A 22,215-nucleotide genomic window follows, 5' to 3' on the forward strand; every position below is an offset into this window, starting at 1 on the left:
TCTAAAAAATAAGTAGCGAATTAATTTGGACAGTGTTACCAAACATACAATATAAATAGGAATGCTAGATTAAATACGGAATTTTTTGCTTTTATTATATTAGTAGTATTATAATGCTTACCGCCCCCCCCCCCTCAGCATTCACAGCGCCCGGGGGAGGGCTACCTCCCAGGTTAAGAACCACTGCTTTAAATGTTCGAAACAATGGCATTTATGTTAATGCCGTGTTATTATTAGGAAATGTTAAAATGAAAGGACAAAAAAAGGTATAAAATAAACATAGGATCTTCACATTAGAACGTATTCTTTAATTTTTCACAAGGGCATTTGCTTATCTTGTGAAGAGATGAACAAAGTTACCAAAACATATGCTGTGAATTTTGCGAAAGGAAACCAATCCAAAGGTAACACGCATCTAACGGTACCAGCTATCTATTGATTGTACACTGTACAATCAATAGATAGCTGGTACTATCTATTGATTGTACAGTGAAAAAAAACGCGTGCGATTTCGTATGAAAAACGGCTTGAAAGCGATTTCATTTGACCCCCCCCCCCCCTTTAAAGCTCCTTCGACTGTCTAACATCAACAGAGACAAACAATGACTTAGGACGTCCAATGATTATTAGTATTAGACAGCGAAGAATTAAAGAAAGATGGAAGAATGAATACCGGATCCTGTTACTTCAGAGAGTGAACGACAAGGTATGGCAAAAATATCCCAAAGGTCACTCTAATATGAAAGTTATTAATACGGACTTCATCCACCCTTTGCTGCTATAACGGCCTTCAATCTCCAGAGAAGGTATTCCACTAGATTTCGGTAGGCTGATGCGACATTTCCTTCTATTCTTCCAGAAGAGTATTAATGAGGTCTTTCATTAATATCGGGAGATAGACATGGATCGCATTAGTTGTTCCAATTCATTCCACAGGTGTTCGATGGGATTCAGATCAAGGTTGTGTGGTTATCAGTGAAATTCTTCAATACCTGTATCATCAAACCATTCAGGCACAGAACATTATGGACGGAAGTATCGTGGTGTTAATAAAGAAAAAGACATTCATTGAACCGTTGCCATAAACTTGCAAACATAGATTATAGTCCGCAGCGTTAGGATTCCCCATCACTAGAACTAGAGGCTCAGCCGTACAATGAAAACATCCCAGATAATAGTGCCACCTCCACAATTGACAGACCCCATTCGGACAGGTAGCTTCTCCTGGCATCCGCACAACCCAGACTCGTCCATCGGACTGTCAGATGGTGAGATGTGATTTATTACACCACTCCATCTGGCCCTTGGGGTCTCCCTTACTGATGTTAGACTTGCAGCTGCGTTGCCATTGAAACCTCTTTGACTCAGTTGGGGTGCTAGCGTTGCTTGTAGAGGCATTTCGGGAATCCGTAGCGAGTGTTTCAACCAAGAACAAACAAATTTTTTCGTGCCACGCGCTTTAGCACTCGGTGGTCCCAACTGTCTGATTTTTATGTGACCAACCAGGTCACGATTTTGTTGTTGTTACTCCTAGGCGTTTTCACTTCGCAATAACTTCATTTACAGTTGATCGGATAAGTTGCAGCAAAGATAGAAATTCCAGGAAGTGAGTTGTTGCCGAGGTGACTTCTTATGTTAGTGCACGTTCGAAGTCACTGAGTTCCTCACTACAGCCCATTTTATTGTTAATGTTTCTCTGTTCTATTTGTATGAGCCATGGTTGTGATGTATGATCATTGGTGTCCCGATATTTTTGATCAATAGTGTAAATACCTGGCCTATGCTGAATATAGCTACCTATCAATTACACCCATTAATGTAAACCATCTACACTGTGTGTGTGTGGGGGGGGGTGAACACATTCACACAGTTCTCCTTACTCACACACACACGCACATTATTTTAGAAATATGTCTCTTCTAGAAGTGGTTCTGGACCAGAAAGTGATTTTTCTTTAATGGATTAGCTCTTCCTTTACTGTAACTTAGACACATCAAGCATCTTTGGGATGCTGTGAAAGCAGATTCGTCACTAGGATCCACATTAACAACTCCGATGGAACTTTGAATCGCATTGTTGTTGCAAGCAGAATAATAATTTTTTGTGAAGTATTTCTGGAACAATTTAGGCGTAGTTCTGAAGGCTCTGAAAGCTCACGATGATGAACCCCTAGTGCGCGATTACCTGCAATGAATTTTTTCACTGTGTTCAGTGTGCGTGGAGAGAGAGAGAGAGAGAGAGAGAGAGAGAGAGAGAGAGAGAGAGAGAGAGAGAGATGATAAAAAAATAACCTTAACAACTACTACAAGATAAATAAAAAAAAGAGAATGAATTAGGTGTCTGTTCGGCGTTTATTTTGTTTTGTCTTGGTCAATATTTTTATGTTTGATAATTCGTCCGGTAGAGGTCGCTAATGACAGTCAACGCATAACGTATTTGTCATGCAGTTATGGTGAAATATAACAGAAAATATGGAGCGCATGGTGTGAAAAGCAAAAAAAAAAAAAAAAAAAAAAAGAAAGTGAAATCGCTGAACACAGAGAGAGAGATCTTGAATCCGTCATTGGCTCTTCTTCATCTGGTTCACTAGGGAACGTCTGGAAGCCACATTACGTGCAGCCAGAGTGCAAGCTAATAAAATAAAGGTACCAGTTTGGAGACGGAAGGGTGGAAAACCTAATTTACACTCAATAAGACTACTCAGGCAAGGAAAAAGATGCCACGCGATCTAAGAGATAAGATGAAGAAAAATTTCACTGGAATAGAAACACAATCAGACGGCCTCCGACTGCATGAATGTTCCAATAACACTAACAGTACTTAAAGGGCAGTCAATAAACAGCTTACGACTGTGCAAAAAGAAAAAAAAAAGCAATCACCTCAACGCCAGATGAACAATCTCATTACGTCCATCTCGAGATTTCTAAAGTCACATTTTATTTTTTACTTAACGAAGAGATACAACGACACTAGTAAAACTATTTTAGAGAGAGAGAGAGAGAGAGAGAGAGAGAGAGAGAGAGAGAGAGAGAGAGAGAATTCAGTGATGTATGATAATATAAAAAAGGATCACATTTGAAGTGAAAAGAAACACAATTGGATAAAGCTTGCTTTTTGAAAATATTCCATTTTTACGGTTTTATAGAAATGGAATAGTTAAAATAGGCTTTCTGAAACTTGAGTATACACAGACGTGTTCTGTATTCGTCACACGCAAAAAAATCTAACCATCGGCATAAAGAAAAGAGATGAAGTTATGCCCTGTAGTTGCCACATTCAATAAAAGTCAAATAACTGCGAAAAGTAGATAAAATGTTTACGATATAAAGAACTGCAACTTGCGATGTGCTCTAATACACGTAAAGATATCTGGAGATATTGCACACGAACATATAATTAACTGCCACTATTATTACAAAAATAAGCAATCAGGTTATTTAGTCGTAAACAATGTTTATGTGTTCTACGGATGGTTTGTCTATTTTTAAGGGATAAAAACCCGAGTTTTCGGCAGGAAAATTTCAAACGCCTTCATGAGAGACCCAACATCATTTTTCGTTTCTCTAAACGTTTGTCAAATATCTTAGCACGCGATTCGATCTAAAGTGCAACTGTCGTTGTGGCTCTAAGCCTATGGAGACGCTAAGAGAAGGCAGCAAGGAAGAATTTCAGTACAATACAGAACCAGAATCCTTCAGCTTTCGTAATAGGAGTGTCTTTAAAGCCTTTTATCCCCCATAGGGATTTATGAATGCTCGTTCTGAAAATAAACACGTGCATTCAGAATGGTATGTTTATAAATCGCGTTTAGCTTTCCTAATGGGAATTTTAATATCAGCAATTTACTGTGACAAGTGCAGAAATATTATTAAGACGAGAAAGTAAATTTGATCTTTCAAAAGCGAAATGCGCCGCTAAAGTTTAACTTAAAATGCTCTCAATATTCCATTCAGACAACTAATGGCAAACGTAATAATGACGCGAAAGAAACATTTAAGAGAAATTCAAAGGAAAGCGAATGAGATAAAGAAAAGAAGGTTGGTAAATGGAGGAAATGAAAAGTGAAAGAAGAGAATAAAAAAATTTGTACAGCGCCTGCATTGGTTTTGGAACTTAAGTGGCGAGGTTAGGATGAAATCATGAGTGAAAGAAGGAAGAAGATGAGAATAGTGCGCATGTGTGGGTGTCAGGGAGAACAGAGAGAGAGAAAGAGAAAAGATAGAAAGATGCAGAAAGAGAGACAGAGAGAAGATGACTCTTCGGGATCATCTTTGTGATTTTTCCAAGTCGTGATCACTGAAGCGAATAAAGCAAGACAAAAAGAACACACACGATCCAGTTACCTTCAGAAAGCTCTGAGGTTTGATCTTTAACGCTTCAGAGAACCCGAAATTCTGCTAGCAGCAGTGAAGTGAGGCAAACTAATGACAAGAAGCTAAAGCAACACAACTGTGATTATGCGTTGTTCAATAGAGCGCTTTATAGAAACAGGCTGTCGGCATGAACTCGCGACTGAAGAAAATATTACTTAAAGTGGACACTTTGGCAGTTATTGTTTTGACAGCGATGCTAAAGAAGGTAAACAGGTCACATGTGCGTAATGAGAAAAGAGAAAAAAAAACAACGTTTTGAAGTAAAGAATGTACAAACGGGCAGCAAACAATTGCAGGTGATAAAAGTACGAAGTTGCTGTTAGAAGACTCTTGGATGCCCAACATTACTCGAAGAGATTTGTAGTTTGCTGCAGAGCTTATTAACATTTCCCTCATCATCAAACTGCACTTCAATTAAGTCGCAGAGATTAGCAATGAGCTCACACGGAGATAGAGCGAAAAGGGAATTAAACACAACGAACCACTAGTTTTAACATCGGTCAGCTTCCTAATGCTCATCTCGAAGGCATTCGCCAGACAATATTACTAATGACATTTAATTAAAGGACCAGCAAAGCTAATCACTCTTAATTAGAACTGCGTGATTCTTCATATTCGGCCCCCCCCAATTAAATATTCTGAGGAAATATCCGATTGGGACAGGTATAGTAACGATAATAAAAGTAATCCCAATTTTACCCGAAAATGGAGAACGATACTGAGAAGCAACGTCTCATTTGCGTGTTTGCATCAAAGTGATGCCAAACTTTCAGTGGCATGTATGACTGATGACGTCCATCACGTGTTTGTCAGTAGTAAATGCCATACTAACATCCTGGTTCAGAAGAAAAATGTTCGTTAGTATTAATGCTTTCAAAGTTTGTTTTTTTTTCTGCGAAATTGAAATATAAACCATTATAGAAATATCATTCAATAGGTGGCGCTACTGTAGTTTCGTAATTACTGATATCGTCATATAAGCGAGACTAACTGAAATTAAATATATATTTATACAGGGTGTCCCAAAATTGACGCAAGAAGTACTTTTGATAGAAAACACAGGTTTTTAATTAAAAATTGTAATTTCTTATTGATTCATAAAGTATACAGTATAGGGTTATGCATGGAATAGCATATCGGGTAAATGGCCTCCATGGCTTTGCTGGCACATACGCACTCTTTTGTCGAAATTTTCCAATTTTGCATAAATGTGGCTGAATTTCGTTGATACAGCGCTCAATTTCCTCCTTCAAGGTGTGGGTGCTCGTGGGCTTGTTGGCATAAACCTTAGACTTCAAAAAACCCCAAAGAAAAAAGTCCAACGGCGTTAAGTCACATGATCTGGGCTGCCAATTCTGATCACCAAAACGGGAAATTACACGACCAGGAAATGACTCATGCAGTAATTGAATTGTTTCTCGGGCTGTATGGCATGTGGCACCATCTTGTTGAAACCACATGTCGTCCACATCCATATCTTGCAATTTAGGCACAAAAAACTGGATTATCATGTGGCGATAGCGAGCACCATTAACTGTTATTGCCTTACCAGCCGCATTTTCGAAGAAGAATGCACCAATGATGCCTCCAGCCCAAAATCCGCACCAAACAGTGACACGTTGTGGATGCATTTGTTTCTCAACAATCACTCGTGGATTTTCTGAACCCCAAATGCGACAATTTTGTCGATTAACGAAGCCATCAAAATGAAAATGAGCCTCATCGCTGAAGATGATTTTGTTCGAAAAATAAGCATCCACTTGTTGTTGTTCCATAATCCATTTGACGAACTCTGTTCGCTCTGTGTGGTCATTTTAATAACCCTGAACTGTCAGCTGTCACGCTGTCTTTTTTTTCTCGTTGGCAACACTTTACCGCACAAATGGCGCTAAATTTAAATCTAGCGTGAATTTTGGGACACCGTGTATATATTGGCCGAAAATCGCAAAGAACATTCAGACACTCTCACAGATAGATTTTATCCATTCAACTATAAACAGCGATTTAATTACTGATTCTAAAGGAGAAGAGAAAAATAACTCAGAAATTAAGCGATACATAAACCAAAATAAAAGAGACTGAGAAATAGAAATAAAAAGATGGAGAGAGAGAGAGAGAGAGGTGAAGAGAAAGTGGAAGTAAGAAAGAACGAATGAATGATGAAAGAAAGGAAAGTAAGAAAGAAAAAGAAGATCCAGATTGGCTACATCGATGAACGATAAAACAAGGATTGAGTTGAAGATTTAAAGTAAATTGTTAAGAATCTGAGAGATTTAAGAGTATCCAGCTTTCTGATTCAAATAAATTCGCGATGCTTGACTGAATTCCAGAATGGGGAACAAATTCCACTCAAGTAATTGCTGTTTAATTAATTCTGTGTCCTTCGACTTGCATTTGCTCTGTTTCAGTCCATCTCCAAACCTCCATCACAGACTGGTTACCCAACGCAGCTTCTACAGATTAAATCATGTTTGCCAATACCGAACATGTTTACATCTGTACTTCAAATCATTCCGTGCGCCACGAGAAATATCACGCATACTCCTAACTGTACGAGATTTATCGTGAATAATAATCATTCCGAATTTCTCCCTCTCAATACGCTTTTGGTAGTCTCTGCTGACAATGCTCACTCGCTAACGTCTCTATCCAATATAAACTCCCTCCGTTTTAGTTAATTGAAACGGGACTAATGGGATATCCGTTCTCAGCATGAATATCTCTAAGTGATTATGTGTATTTAGAGGTGAATGCAGAGGTTCAGTAGTAATAGCTTTCGTTCCAGAGTTATGAAAATCAGAAATGTGAATTGGAAGTTAAGTGAGTTTTGATGGATTGGATGAAAAATATAACGAAACACACACACATCAAGGATGGGAAACGAAGCGAAATTTGTCGGCGATTTGAAATATATGAAATAAATCAAGAATGGAAAATACGGTAAAATAAATCCAGTGGAAAATTCAGCCAAAAAAAAAATAAATAAATAAATCAAAGACGGAAAATACAGCAAAATAAATCAAGAAATAGAAAATATATCAAAATAAATCAAGAGTAGAAAATACGGCAAAAATAAAGCAAGGATGGGAAGTGCAATGAAATACGTCAAAGATGTCAAATAAGTCAAGGATCGAAAATATATCAAGGATGACGAGTGAAACAAAACACATCAAGAATCTAGTTACAACCAAACACGTCAAGGATGGAGACTGCAACAAAATACACCAGACAAAAGCCAATTAGTTGTAATACGAATCGTGTGTTACCAAGTCCTGTTTTCACATGATGAGGTTGTTTCTCCGAATATTTGCATCCGTTTTAGAGGTTGGTCCGATCACGCAGGAGTTGGGTTATCGATTCATTTGTTCCTTGATGCAACTGGCTCTGCGATGCATAAAAAGAGGGTGAGGCGGATCCCGCATTGAATGAGAAATGAAGAAAGCGTTTTCTGTTTCTGACAGCCCGTCGCCTTTCACTTGGTGACACTGGATACGCCTTGCGTTCGATATCTTCGACAGCAACTTCGATACTGACCTCCGAATACGTCTACCTGTCTCTTTGACGACCTTCTCCTCTATGATTTCCCCCCCCCTCTACATTCGCTCGCGCGCGCGCACACACACACACACACACACACACACACCGTGCAGTTAACAGTCGGTCCATTTTGGTAACGAGCTCGATATGACGTCATCAATGGGCCGATTGGGAATTCCGAACCTAGTAATGACGTCATACTCTTGAACAGTTTTCGCTCCCGACGGTTCGAAGCTATTCAGTCACTTCCCACCTGTTGATGAAATGAACGTTTACCTCCGGAAGTAGAATTGCGACATTAAACTGAAATATGGATTTTGGATAAGAAAAAAAAATCAATGCGCGTTATAATATAGATCGTTCTTATTTCCCTCTCAATCTTATCTATGCATACCTCTATCCAAAAGGCGAGAAATAAAGCACGCATGAAGTATAAAAAGAAAGAAAAAAAAAGTGAAGAGAAGGAAGGAATAAGAGAGAGAGAGAAAGAGAATTATAAAAGAAAATGGAGGATCCAGATATTAAATCTTAATCTTTCATTTGAAAGAACGGCATCCATTCAAAAACTTTCATCTGATCCAGTTATCTATGCGTGTATTATATCTTTTCAAATATGCACAAGTTATAAATATACTTGGTAATGATAAGTATACATTTCATAGTCATATTACTAAATATTACAACACGTATATATTCATTAACATCCGCTTTTCATTTATACGATATTGCTTAGTAGCGTGTTTAGTTAACCTTGTTCGTTTTTAATTTTAAGCACTCCCTAATGATTCTGTCTGAGGAATATTTTTGTATATATTCTCTGTACTCGTTTATATGTGCCAGTGCCATTTTAGCCGTTTATTTGTAGAAAAATAAATTCAGTGAAGAATTTTTATTGCTTTTTATGCAAGTTTGTTTAATAAACTCTACCTGAAAACATTTGTATAAAAAGGATATATTCCACCAATCACGAATATCGCTGAAAACCAAATTAGAAATTTTAAGAGCGAAATTGAAATATAAACCATCATAGAAATATAAATAATCATTCAATAAGGTGGCGCTACTGTAGTTTTGCAATTACTGATATCGTCATATAAATGAGACCAACTGAAATTAAATATATATTTATATATATTGGCTGGAAATCACAAAGAACATTAAAAATAATAAACTCATTAAGTCGCGAGTCTACAAAATGAAGTAAAGTATTTTTATACCTTCCTGGGAGTTCTTAAAAGCGAAAGGATGACGTTTGAACTCGGCCTGTAATCTCATTTGGATGGGAGAAAATTATTGCCACTAATTTCAAGACAGCTGAAAATTGAACAAGGAAAACCCAAATGGTGTTGGTAATAGCCTGAGTTATTTCGAAAGTACAGTAAAGTGAGATGCTATTTTTAGATTCGAGAGATATTCTGCGTGATGACCAGAGATGAAAAATTAAAAAACAGATGCAGAACGATAGATTGATATCACGAAATATGAAAATTAAATGCACGGAAATTAATATTTTATTCTCGAAATAAATGATTTTTGATGGTCATATTTTGTACAGCTCAACGGAGTGAGTCATCTCTAAACATCGCTGGGCGAAATCAATCACTGAACAAAAAAGTATTAGATAAACGAATGTAGTGGAATGAATTTCAACACAAAATAAGGCAGGTTTCATCCAAAATAAAGACACCTTCGTGATCCAAAAGAGGAACAGTTTGATCCAAAATGGAAACATATTGACTTTAGAATGAAAGCCTAAAAGATTTAGATCAGTGGTTCTTAACCTGAGCGGTAGTGTCTCCCCCTTGGGGGTGCTGTAAATGCTGAGGGGGGGGGGAGGGCGGTAAGCGTTAGGGGGCACTAAAGGGACAATTAGCGTTATAATACTACTAATATAATAAAAGCAAAAAATTCCGTATTTAATCTAGCATCCCTATTTATATTGTATGTCTGGAGATACTGTTTCAAATTTATTCGTTACTTATTTTTTAGAATTTTTACGTTTTGTAGTTAAGTAATTAGACTACTTTTTGGTCTGAAGTTTCTACATTGAAAATAATTACTTTGGGTTATTTTCCTTTTCTGACAACCCTGGTTTACGGTTTACATCTAGCCCGTGGTATCGTGTGGCGTACTCGTACTTCGTTGATATTATGCAGCACCGTAGCCCCTTTAAACGAGTGAAAAAAGAAAGTGTCTTCAATATTCAAGTGAGTATTTAAAATATGGAGTTATTCCGTCTATAAATAATGAGCAGTTACCAATGTGTTTAATATGCGAAAAAAATTTCTCAAACGAAGGATTGAAGCCTTCAAGAATGGTTAGAATTTAAGAACAAAGCATCCAAATAAAGCAAAAATGGATGTGGAGTACTTTCGCGAATTAAAGACTAAATTTAAAAATCGTCCTGGACTTAAATGATTGGTTGCAAAACAAAGTAACCAACAAGAGAAGGGACTTGTGTCTTACGAACTTTCAAAATTAATTAGAAAATGTAGAAAGACTTCATTGGCGAATATATCATCTTACCAGCTATAAATGAAGTTTTAGATAGGATGATTGGCCCAGGTAAAAATAATATGACGTCGTCAATTCCACTCAGCAATAGTTCAGTATCAACAAGAATTGACGAAATGGCAAAAGACATTGAATAAAAACTTTGTGGTAATTTAAAAACCATAGAATTTTCTTTGCGACTCGATGATACAACATTTCATGAGAAGACGCTCTGTTAATGGATATGTGCGTTATATAAATATTAATTAAGAAATTATTGAAGCGTTTCTATTTGCTAAACAACTGACACATAAAAGGTTCAACAATTTTTAAGGTTGTTAAAGACTTTTTAGGGCTATAAACATTCCTCTCACAAATATTATTGCGTGTGCAACTGATGGAACACTAACTATGATTGGTCGTCACGGAATTTATAGCACATTTAAAAGAAGCAGTTCCAAATATCTTTACAATTCACTGCATTCTTCACAAACAGCATTAGCTGCAAAACATCTTAGCGGTAGACTTTGGATGATGTTATTAAAGCAGTGAATAAAATAAAAGCCCAGTCATCGAATGCCCGTATTTTTCGGGAACTTTGCCGTGAAAATGAAGAAGCATTTGAGCTTCTTTTACTTCGCACTGTAGTTAGATGTCTTTCAAATGAAAACCGTCTGCGGAGCTTTAATAATCTCTACGATATTGTTTTGAAATATCTTAAATCACGTGATGAGAACTTGTGCAATGTTCTAAAAAAAGGAAAGGGATGATATCGCATATGTTGCTGATATTTTCACCAAATTAAACGAGGTTCACATCAAATTGCAAGGAAGCAACAAGAATCTTATTAAAGCAAACGGAAGCAGGGCATGGCAAGACGAGATTTTCTGCAGTCCCCACATCTACAAATAATAGATGATCATCTAATATGATTTGGACTGTTATTTGTTCCCATCTTCTGACACTGAAAGCCTTTTTCAGTGTCAGAATCAGTTAATCAGATTCAAAGACTTTGATTATCTTAAAATACCCGATTGGGTCATAAATCCATTTCTTTCTGATGCCGCTTCTGTTCCTCCAAATTTGTGTGAAGAATTTCAACAGCGTGTGCACGATAGATTCTGACCATACATGCAATGCAAGCATCCTCGGCTTTGCCAAGAAATAAAATTACTGCTGTTTCTTTTCCTTCTTCATACTTGGTCAAGAAAGGGTTCGGTGTGGTGTTGCAATTGTTGGCTAAGCATCGAAATAGATTGCAAATAAGTGAAAGAGGAGACTTGACTTCGCTTGTCGAACATTGAACCTATGATTGAAAACTTAGCATCATCCCATCATGCTCAGGGTAGCCATTAATGATTGGCTTATTAAATACAGTAAGGTTAAGTCTGTTTTGAGTAAAAATTAATTTGAATCAAAGTCATTAAATGTTAGTTAACTATCAGTTCAAATATGTTGGTGCTAATTTAGGTTTACGTAATAATATATTATAATTATCTTATTGAGTCATTAATCTGGTGTAAAATTAGGCAAGAGTGCCAGGCAAGAAGGGTTAAGAACCACGTTTAGATAAATGAAAGAAATTAATAAAATACAGTGGCATCTCTTTGGTCACATTTCCATACCGCGAGAGAGAGAGACCATCTTCTAGAAGAAACATCATTACATATAAGTATGCTTCTAGGTAGCTGCCTGAAGTCTTAGTAAAAGCAGCTGCCTAGTTTTGCCTTTTTTTTCTTTCCAGCGTGTTAGTCGCTCATTGGGACAGGCAAAAAGAGAGTTTCGCTCTTCGGAGGTACATCTGGTTTTTAACCACACAACTCAGAAAAACCGTATTTTCTACGGTTTTCTGAATTTCGTAAAGATGACAATTTATCGCCTTCCATGAGCTTAACTGCAGATGAGGAATAAAGGCAAAGACGATGACTGCCTATTTTTAAGATTTAGGCATAGTTTCAACTGTTCACTTTGCAGAATAAAAGTCACCGGAAGATATTGTTAAATAAAACCCATTAATATATCAAATATGAAGAAGGGGGGGAGCGCCACAGCTTAAGGCTACAAATAATTATTACTTGTCTACAGTTTCTTTTCATGAAGATGAAGAGTTGCATATTCACAATGAAGAATAAACAAAGGCTAATTTTAATTGAAACTTTCTTCTTTCTTCTGTGGTTTAGCTGTTAACAAAAGCCATTTCTTAAAATACATATTTTTTTCTTTTTTGAATGAAGAGCGTTTCTTTCATTTCGCCATTGACTCTACCACAATTAAAAGTTTCAAATCTAATTTCTAGGAAGAGGCAATATAATCGTTTCATAATTTTACAAATTCTGCACTTCGTCAGCTTTTCATGCATGTTTTGTAACGGGACATTATTGTAATTAACTCATAACTTCGCTAATGAAGTTTTAATGCTTCGAAATGAAGCACTTGGTTATTTCTCTGGTGAACAAACACCTGCTGCTAAGGCTCTTCAAGTGAATCTATATTGTCAAAGTTTTTTTCCCTTCTTTAATAAACTCCACGTTTGATAAAGAGTGTGGACTGCGTTGTAAAGAGTAGCGCATGCCCATTATGTACAACGTTTATTGGGAATCAACGCGTAATTCTTTCAATTTTTAATTGAAAAAGTATTACACATACAAAGTTGTTTGTAATCAAATGAATGAAGAGATATTTCAAAAACTAGCTAAACTTATTAATTGGAAGTTTCTGAAAAAGAGAACGGACACACATTTCTGTCTTTTATGTATAATGGCGTGATAGATGTATAATAAGAGGACATGTTAGAGTTACAAAGAAAGAAGAAAAGATAAATAATGAAAATAAATGAATATTTTGACCAAATGTGTTGCATTTTTAAAACCATTGTTGAAGCACGATACGTGATAGGCAGTATGAAATTAAGAAATTAAGCGTTTGAGTGGATTTATGAATAAAAATACAAATCTTTTAAAATATAACAAACTAATAAACTGTATAAATTATTCCGCAGTGCATGGGAAGTAATTAAAAATTTTTAAGTGATGCAATATCAGAGTGTGTCCCGAAAGTTCGAAGAATAAATAGGATAGGAATCAAATGGATGTGTAATCTTATTAAGCAAGAGATTCGTAATAAAAAGATGATGTAGAAGGAATACCGTTTGCATAAGGATGATATCAGTTATGCTAATTATAAGCAGCAGGCTAGAATAGTTATAACTCTTGTACGGAAATCAAAATCTGGTATCAAAAGAAGCTGGCTCTGCGTGCTAAAGACAATCCAGTAGAATTCTATCGATATGCGATATGCTGCAAGTAAAAGAAAGAATGAATATGAAAGAATAACTCTTTTAAATGCAGACGGTGTGAGGGTTAGATGCATAAGAGGTTGTTCAAATCATGAGTGCCCATTTTGTTAAAAGCTATCAACCTGGTGTACACGACATTCAGCTCTCTTACTATCTCTTCACTGGATAAAGAAACTCAGGTGTATGAGGAATAGGTATTTTGTTGCACAAACTGAATAAGAATTCAGCAACACGGACTGATGGGATATCAGCACGTGTGCTAAAAGAGTGTTCAGCTGAACTGGCCATTCCTTTGACCAGGCTGTTTAATATGAGTCTCAGAACAGGGAAGATTCCGCAGGAATAGAAGGAATGTATGGTAATCCCATTGCACAAGGGTGGTGCAAAGACCGATGTATCCAACTATCGACCAATTAGTATCTCAGGAGTAGTGGTGAATATTTTGGAAAACTTGGTTAGGGGCATGCATTAAAAAGTGGGTTAATAGTGAATGTACTTTGCAATGGGCAACATGGGTTTACTAAGGGAAGGTCATGTTTTAGCAACTTGCTCACATTCTATAACAATGTTACCATTAAACTAGACAAGGGGAATGGATACACCATGATACTTTTAGATTATTCTAAGGCTTTTGATAGAACACGGCATGGTAGACTGTTGTAAAAATTGGAGAAAATGTGTTTGGGTTATAGAACATTAGCGTGAATAAGAGGATATCTGACTGACAGATATCATCTTATCTACGCCCTTATCATTGACAGATATCCTCTTATCTTGCAGACTCACATCCCCCAGATGTGAGTGTACAAGATTTAAGGTAACTAGTGGTGTACCAGAAGAATCAGTGCTTGGTCCACTGTTATTCATTCTGTCCATTAATGATATTGGAAAGTATTTAACAAGCAACATACAGCCATTTGCATATGATGCAAAGATAGGCAGGGTAATCAGGAATGCTGCTGATGTGCAGTACTTGCAGAATGATTTGAATAGGCTGGAATTGTGGGCATGGGAAAATGGATGTATTTTCAATGTCAGTCACTGGAAAGTCATGCAATTTGGCGTGATTAGATATCCAATGTCGTATTATATTGGTGGGATTAGGCTAGAAGAAACTGATGAGGCTAGGATCTTGGAGTGTTAATAGATAGGAAGTTCAGGAGCCATGTGACAAAGATTGCAAATACAACTCAAAAGATAATTACATTGCTGAAATAAACGTTCCCATATAAGGATGTCATTTATATGGCCTTATCAAGGCCATCTAAAGAGGCATCATTGCATCTTTAGATGGCCTTGATAAGACCTCACTTTGACTATTATGCGCAGGTCTGGTCTCCTGGTTTCCATTGTGCTGATACAGTGGAGAGTGCAAAGGAGAGTGTTAAAAATGATATCAGAATTGTGCAAAACTGATTATGAAGACATATTGAGAATTTGTGGATTGCAGAAACTAGAAAACATGAGAAAGAGGGGGCGATATGATTGAGACTTACAAAAGGTCATACAGGATTTCAATCGATGGAGTTTTCAATTGATGGAGTGTGGGGAAAGGAGAAGAGGGCATCCTTGGAACCTGAGAATGAAGGACGCTAAGAAGCGGGTGTGGGCTAGATTTTTCTTTCAGAGAGTAGTGCGTTTGGAATGGATTGCCATTGGATGTTTTGAGTGAAAGCAGTGTGAATGAATTCAAGAATAAGTATGATAGCTGGTGTGTGTGTAGTATTTGGCCTGCCTTGATGAGTCCCTGACTCCTTGGAGGTCTCTCTTAATAATAATAATAATAATAATAATAATAATAAACCTCCCGAAGGAACACATCCTTGTCGTGGCGGTGGGGTTAGCGTGCTTCAGTGATGTTAAGTGCAACCGCCAGAATAGCTCTCAACATCACGTAGGCATTCTAACCCCACGGTCACCCTTGTCAGGCAGATCTCAACTGAGGAGCCAGACTAACAGTTCCATCCCACATCTTAATGGTGAAAAGTAAGAAGAAATCCATACTGGACCAGTCGACGCCCGGGTCATCAAGGACTGCGCCAGATGTTGGGGATCCTACGCATCAGGCAACAACAAATGGGTTATAGGACCCAACTCTCCTTGCTGGCAACCAGGGAAGGAAGCTGAAAAGCGACTGGAAGAAACCAGACGTAAAAAAATGGACTGTTGAATAAAACAGAAGTTACGAAATGTTTTTTCAACACCAGAAAAACGAGGTTTTAGAAAGCGTATGCATTTAATTTGGAAACAAAAATTCCTAGAATCTGCAATAACAGAACAAAGACTTATGGAACAAAAGAATTTCATTTTCCGTAACAAAAATATTTACCGAACTTGAGCTACAAGAGTTACGTAATAAACCAACAACTCCAGTAACAGCAAATCATCCGGTGGTAGCTATATCAAACTTTGGAATTCAACTCAGTAGGCATCGAACTGACGACATACCTCAGAATGTTTTGACAGCAGTGCAGTGTAAAATGAAGTCAGCGATATTGGAACATTTGAACTTCATAAATCATCGTATAAGATACCACCATTAAAAGGTTTACATAAATCTAAGCTAAAACAGCTCTTCTTAAACGCAAATGCTGTGATTTAAACCATCACAACCAACAGCATAAAGTAAACCAATCAGCTCCCATATAGCACAGCCGATATCATTACAGTGAATCATGGTTGCAAACCGCAAGAGCAAAAGCCGAGGACGAAACAATCTGCACCACGGAAAATCCAGTTATAATGAAAGGTCAACAGGCTTCGAGCTGATCTAAGCAACTTGAAGAGTTTTAAAGAAGGACGGTTGAAAAATAATAACATCAAAAACAAACGGATTAACACATAAATTTGGCCAACAAAACAATTGCTGAAGTTACCGAAGAGCTAAAACAAAGAATTACAGAAAATTAAAAGATATGAAGCAAGAATAAACCAATATGTACAAAATATATAATTTTGGCAGAACCAACGTCAGTTCTTTCAGTCTCTCCAGAGAAATGCAAATACAAACCATCATCACCAGGAAAAGAAGAACCACTCAAATTTTGGAAGACAATCTGGGATAATCCTATTGAACACAATAACGATGCCTCATGGATTAAGGAGATAGAATCAGAAATGAAACAAAAACAAATGCAAACTGTCATTATCACTAAAGAAATGGTCAGTGCACAAGCTAGAAAATTAAAAAAAACTGCAGTGCACCTGGCAAAGGCGAACTACATGGATTATGGTTAAAACATCTGACAAGTCTACATGATCGAATGGTAGAACAATTTAATTATTTGTTGCAGTCAGAGTCAATAGAAGACTTGATGATATCTGGGTGCAATTTTCTCTTCATGAAGGATAAGATGCGAACCCAAGTAACTATCGTCCAATAACATGCCTGTCAGCTATGCTTAAGCTGTTCACTGCAATCATAGCCAATTCCATATACCATTACTTATCCGATAATCAAATTTACCGATTGAACAAGATTGAACAAAAAATAGGAAATTTTCAAAAATCCAAAGGAACAAAAGACCAGATCCTTATTAACAAAGTGATTCTCAGACATTCGAAAAGACGAAAAACTAACTTAAACATTGCATGGATAGACTATAAGAACGCATTCGATTCCCTCCCACACTCCTGGATCCTAAAATCACTACAAAAATTTGGAATTAGCAAAAATATGTTTGTTTCTGGGCTGCTGCTATGAAATCATGGAAAACAACATTGCTAGTCAATAATTAACGATTCGGAGATATCAGCATTAACCGTGGAATTTTCCAAGGTGTTTCCTTGTCACCATTGCTCTTCAACATTTCTTTGATACCTTTGTCTATGATTTTGAAGAAAACAAAACTTGGATATGAAATTCCTAAATATAATATTAAAATTTCCCACCTGTTGTATATGGATGACTTAAAGTTATATGGAAAATCGGCCCAGTAAATAAACAGACTCTTTATTGAACACAGTTCATATTTTCAGTCAGGACATAAACATGGAATTTGGTTTAGATAAATGCGCAATTTTATCTATTAAACGAGGAAAAACTAATGACACTAGCAATTATAATTTAGATCAAAAGAAATATATAAAAGCAATTTCAGCTGACGAACACTATAAATACCTAGGAATATTGAAGCCAATGATGTTCTCCACTCGAACGTTAAACAACAGGCAGCATCAGAATACATCAAAAGAGTTCGAAATATTCTGAAAACAAAACTAAATGGATTAAACACAATTAGAGCAATGAACTTTGGGGGCGGGGGGGGGTATATCAGTGATCCGATACACAGCTGGCATAATAGATTGGACAAAAGAAGACCTGAACAAACTGGACCGTAAAACTAGAAAACTAATGACTATGCATCATGCATTACATCCACGAAGTGATGTTGACCGGTTGTGCCTACCAAGAAGAATAGGAGGAGGTCTGATGCAAGTGAGACTGACTGTGGAAGAAGAAGAAGAAATTGGTTTAAACGTTACATGAACAATATCTCTGAGCCAATGCTTCAAGCAATTACACAAGAGGGCCTTCTAAAAGCAACAGGAAACAAATCCGATTACAAAAAGGAACAACAAAATATCCGATATGTGCGCTGGAAAAATAAACCTTTGCATGGCCAATTTCTTCGAGATACTGAGGACAAAATTGATCTGAACAATTGATCTGAACATGGCAATGGCTACAACACGGATACATTAAAAAGAAACAGAAGATTTTATTCTAGCAGCTCAAGAACAGGCATTACACATTAATGCGATCAAAGCAAAAATTTTCAACATCGATAATAACAGCAAATGCAGATTAATTATGCGATCAGAAAGATGAGACTGTCGAACATCTAATCAGTGCCTGCAACAAAATAGCCCAAACTGACTAACTATAAATACCGCCATGATCAAGTGGCCAAAATAATTCATTGTCAGTATTTATGTTGCGGAGTTGCCTTTGCTTGCTGGTTGAGATCAGAGTTCGAAACGGTTGTTAGACCACAAAGAACACCTAATTCTAGCACTATAAAAAAGACAAACATATGTTTTCGTTGTCAGTATTAGAGTCATATAAGCGGTGCGGTTCAAGGCAACTGAGATGATGAAAAGTACATACTCATAAAATCATGGTCATTTCAAACGTTTAAGTTTCGATATTTAACTATAAAATACGGATGTATGTATAATATTTTCTTTTAAGGTTTTCTTTGTTGTGTTAAATTTAAGATATATGGATCTATAATTTTGTACATGATTTTACACCTATATAAAGTTAACTTATAATATACTTTAGTATGTGGAGGTGAAAAATTTGAACATCCAATACCCTTGGAGGGTAATGGATGGTAATGCTGTAGCTAATGAAGTTCTAACTGAGGCTCGGCTATTGCTGTTACCCTCCTGCCATGATCAGAGCTTTAATAGCTCAATAACACCTTATCCCTACACTGTCCTTCAAAAAATGTTTTAATTTTAATATACAATTTAATTTGAAAAAAGAGCTAATAGAGTTGCTCATTCTCTTACAAGCAAGCTTTTTTTTTTTTAACAAAATATTCAAAAATGAAACATCTTTCCGTACATCAAAGAAACTGATAGATGGAAATTCTCATCTAATTATCTTTTGAAGCAGTTCACATAAATCTCTCTTCATATAACCAGTAAATGTTGCTTAAAATTCTACAATTAAAAATCGTCTCTTGTCATGGGGAACGGGCATGTATTCTTAATGTGTGCAGTCTAAATGGCCATTTCCTAATCTCGTGCTCATCTTAAGGACAATTAGGTACGCAGCATTTCCTCTCACTAACGAACTTAATGAACTTTTGCTAGTTTTGACGTTAGCTCTCGAAAAGCGCTTGGCGTGCTTCCGTTAATTTACAAGGGAAATCCTAGAAAATTAAACGAATAAAACTTAATTTATTTACTACTGTTAATCGTGTCTATTTTCACGTAACGAGGTTCACATTTGCAAAAATTTTATTTCTACTCACGATCAGGACATGATCACGTGCGATGCTAATTCGTGTCACGCTTGAAATGAACACTGACGCGCGTGTACAAAAGAAAAGCAATTGTTTACAGAAGCGCGCATGCGTGTCTACTCTATATACATTTCTTTCTAAAGTATGACTGTAATTACACTTTTTTTTTTCTTTCGTTTTTCAACTGGCGAGAATTTATTTTAAATGAAATTACGTGATTCTGTCATTTCATGCGCTTTTAGTTCACATCTTACAGTGGGATAACATTTAATATCGGGTAGTTTATTTATGAGCAAAGCTTTTGCGTTATAAGCACTTAGGGATAGTTTATGAAACGGGCGTTTTTTAGAAATGAGTTTCAGAAACTGCTATTGTACGTATTCAGCGATGTTTACATAATCAGCATATACACTGCCCTGAAACAATATCAGGAACCGTTCTGAAAATGGAAATTTTCATTAATTAGCTCTTTGTTTAATTTATTTAAGAAGCAAAAGGTAATCGACGCACCATGGCAAGTCGGCATTGTAAGTCGGCTCCATTGAAGCACAGGTACGCGGATATCTCGAGGAACTAAGGCAAGACGTCTGTAGTCTACGTTCCTTTACCTACAACTCATCGTAGAGCACGTTTTCAGTGATGTTCTATCCATAGAAATTGGAAAAGACACCAATGGGCTAAAGTACTCTTTTCAGATGAGTCATTCATCCGATTCTAGAAGACGGTATTGGGTACATTAAGCATAATGTCTTCCCACAATGGTGTGGGAAGACATTATGCTTAATGTACACAGCGAGCTACAAGTGCTGGAAAAGGGACTGTGAATGGTGATTGATATTGCAACGAAGTTCTTCAACGTCATGTTCGATTGTTCTGTGGTGCTGTAGACGAAGAATTCATTTTTATGAATGACAATGCCTCATCACATCGTACATACACGAGCAGTGAGATACTTCTGGAGAGGAGGATATTAATCGAATCGAGTGGCCAGCACGCTCCGCAGATCTTAATCCATAGAATATATTTAAGATGCAATGGGGAGACGCAGTGCTGCTCGAAATTCCCCTCCAGAAAATAAACATGGCCTAATCCTTACTCTGAAGGAGGAGTGGGCCAATTTGCCTCAAGAACTCCTGAATCACCTGGTGTTAAGCATGATACGACGTAGTTCGGGTGGACGTATTCCGTATACTGAAATGTTTCTCCGCATAGTTTTCTGTAAGCACTGCACATTAATTCCTTAACTATGTCCTTAGTAAATTTGTAACTTTTGCCAAAAACGTATTGCAATTTAATTTGTACGAAATTTATAACATATTTTTTGTGAAATGTATTAGTATGCGGGCAATACATTTATGTCCACATTTGGCTGTAGTCATGAAAAGTGTTTCATATACAGGTAAAAATGTTCGTCTTTAGCTTTTAGACACCTGTGTATATCGTGCGAGCAGAACGAGTCTGCAAACCAGTTGCCAAAGACAGAAATCAAATTATCCGATACGAACTTACTAATTATCTTTGTGCCAAACCCGATCTAGATTAGCCACTGAATTGCTCCAAAAGTTTCCATGGAATTTGTTGAAAAGTGGATATCAACCAAAAAATTCCCTGTTGATGGACAATTGCATACTGAAGTCATTTATTACTTCTAAGATTTCTGGTTAATGTGGAAACTAGCTCTAGATAGTTTCTACATTACCCTAGAAAGAATCGAAGTAAGGGGAAACAGGACCGTAGTTTGTCAACAAAGGTATATTGTTGTTGCAATTCTTAGAAATAAGTGGAATATGGAGTAATTTCCATATTCATTTGAAGAAAAAATACCATAGCCAAAGGCGATTCAAAAGAGGAATAATATTCTAAGAGCATAAACCTTAAGAACTACTGGAAACATGTCAGGATAGGATCAAACGCATTTTGGTATTCCGGTTGTATAAACTATGGACCAGGAGAAAAATCAAAGGTTGCGTAAAATTATGATTTTGGAATGACGAGGACATTTATCGAGGTGGTCCATGCAAGAATTTGAGGAAAGCAAGAAGATTCTTTCTTTCTCTGGATGACACTGTGAAAGTGGTCGAAGAAGAGTTGGAAAAAACAAGTTATGACAATAACAACTTCTTTTTTAATGTGTTGATAATTTTGTTTGTTTTAAACATAATTATCCATTATCATCATCATCATCGAATTCGTGCCAGGTATCCTCAGGGAGGTGTACAGGATATTATGATAATACCAGATGAAAATATTAGTTCATTACTAACTTCACATCAACAATTTTCTTCTAAATTTATCTATCAAGACTCCAAGATTATCAGATCTTATATTTCTATCTCCTAAAGAAAATTTTACTGTATCAATCCACCTATATCTTGGTCTTCCTCTGGGTCGTTTTGCTGCCAACCTGGCAGAGAACACTTGTTTTGCTAATCTTTCTTCGCCCATTCTGTTTAAGTGACCATACCACCTGAGATTAGCTCTGCTAACACATTCCTGGATGCTAACAATGTCAAGTTCTTTCCTAATATCCTCGTTGTTA

The sequence above is a fragment of the Typopeltis vanoorti genome, chromosome 18 (assembly GCF_054136105.1).
Source record: "Typopeltis vanoorti isolate ZY-2024b chromosome 18, IOZ_Tvanoo_1.0, whole genome shotgun sequence".
Lineage (NCBI taxonomy): Eukaryota > Metazoa > Arthropoda > Arachnida > Uropygi > Thelyphonidae > Typopeltis > Typopeltis vanoorti.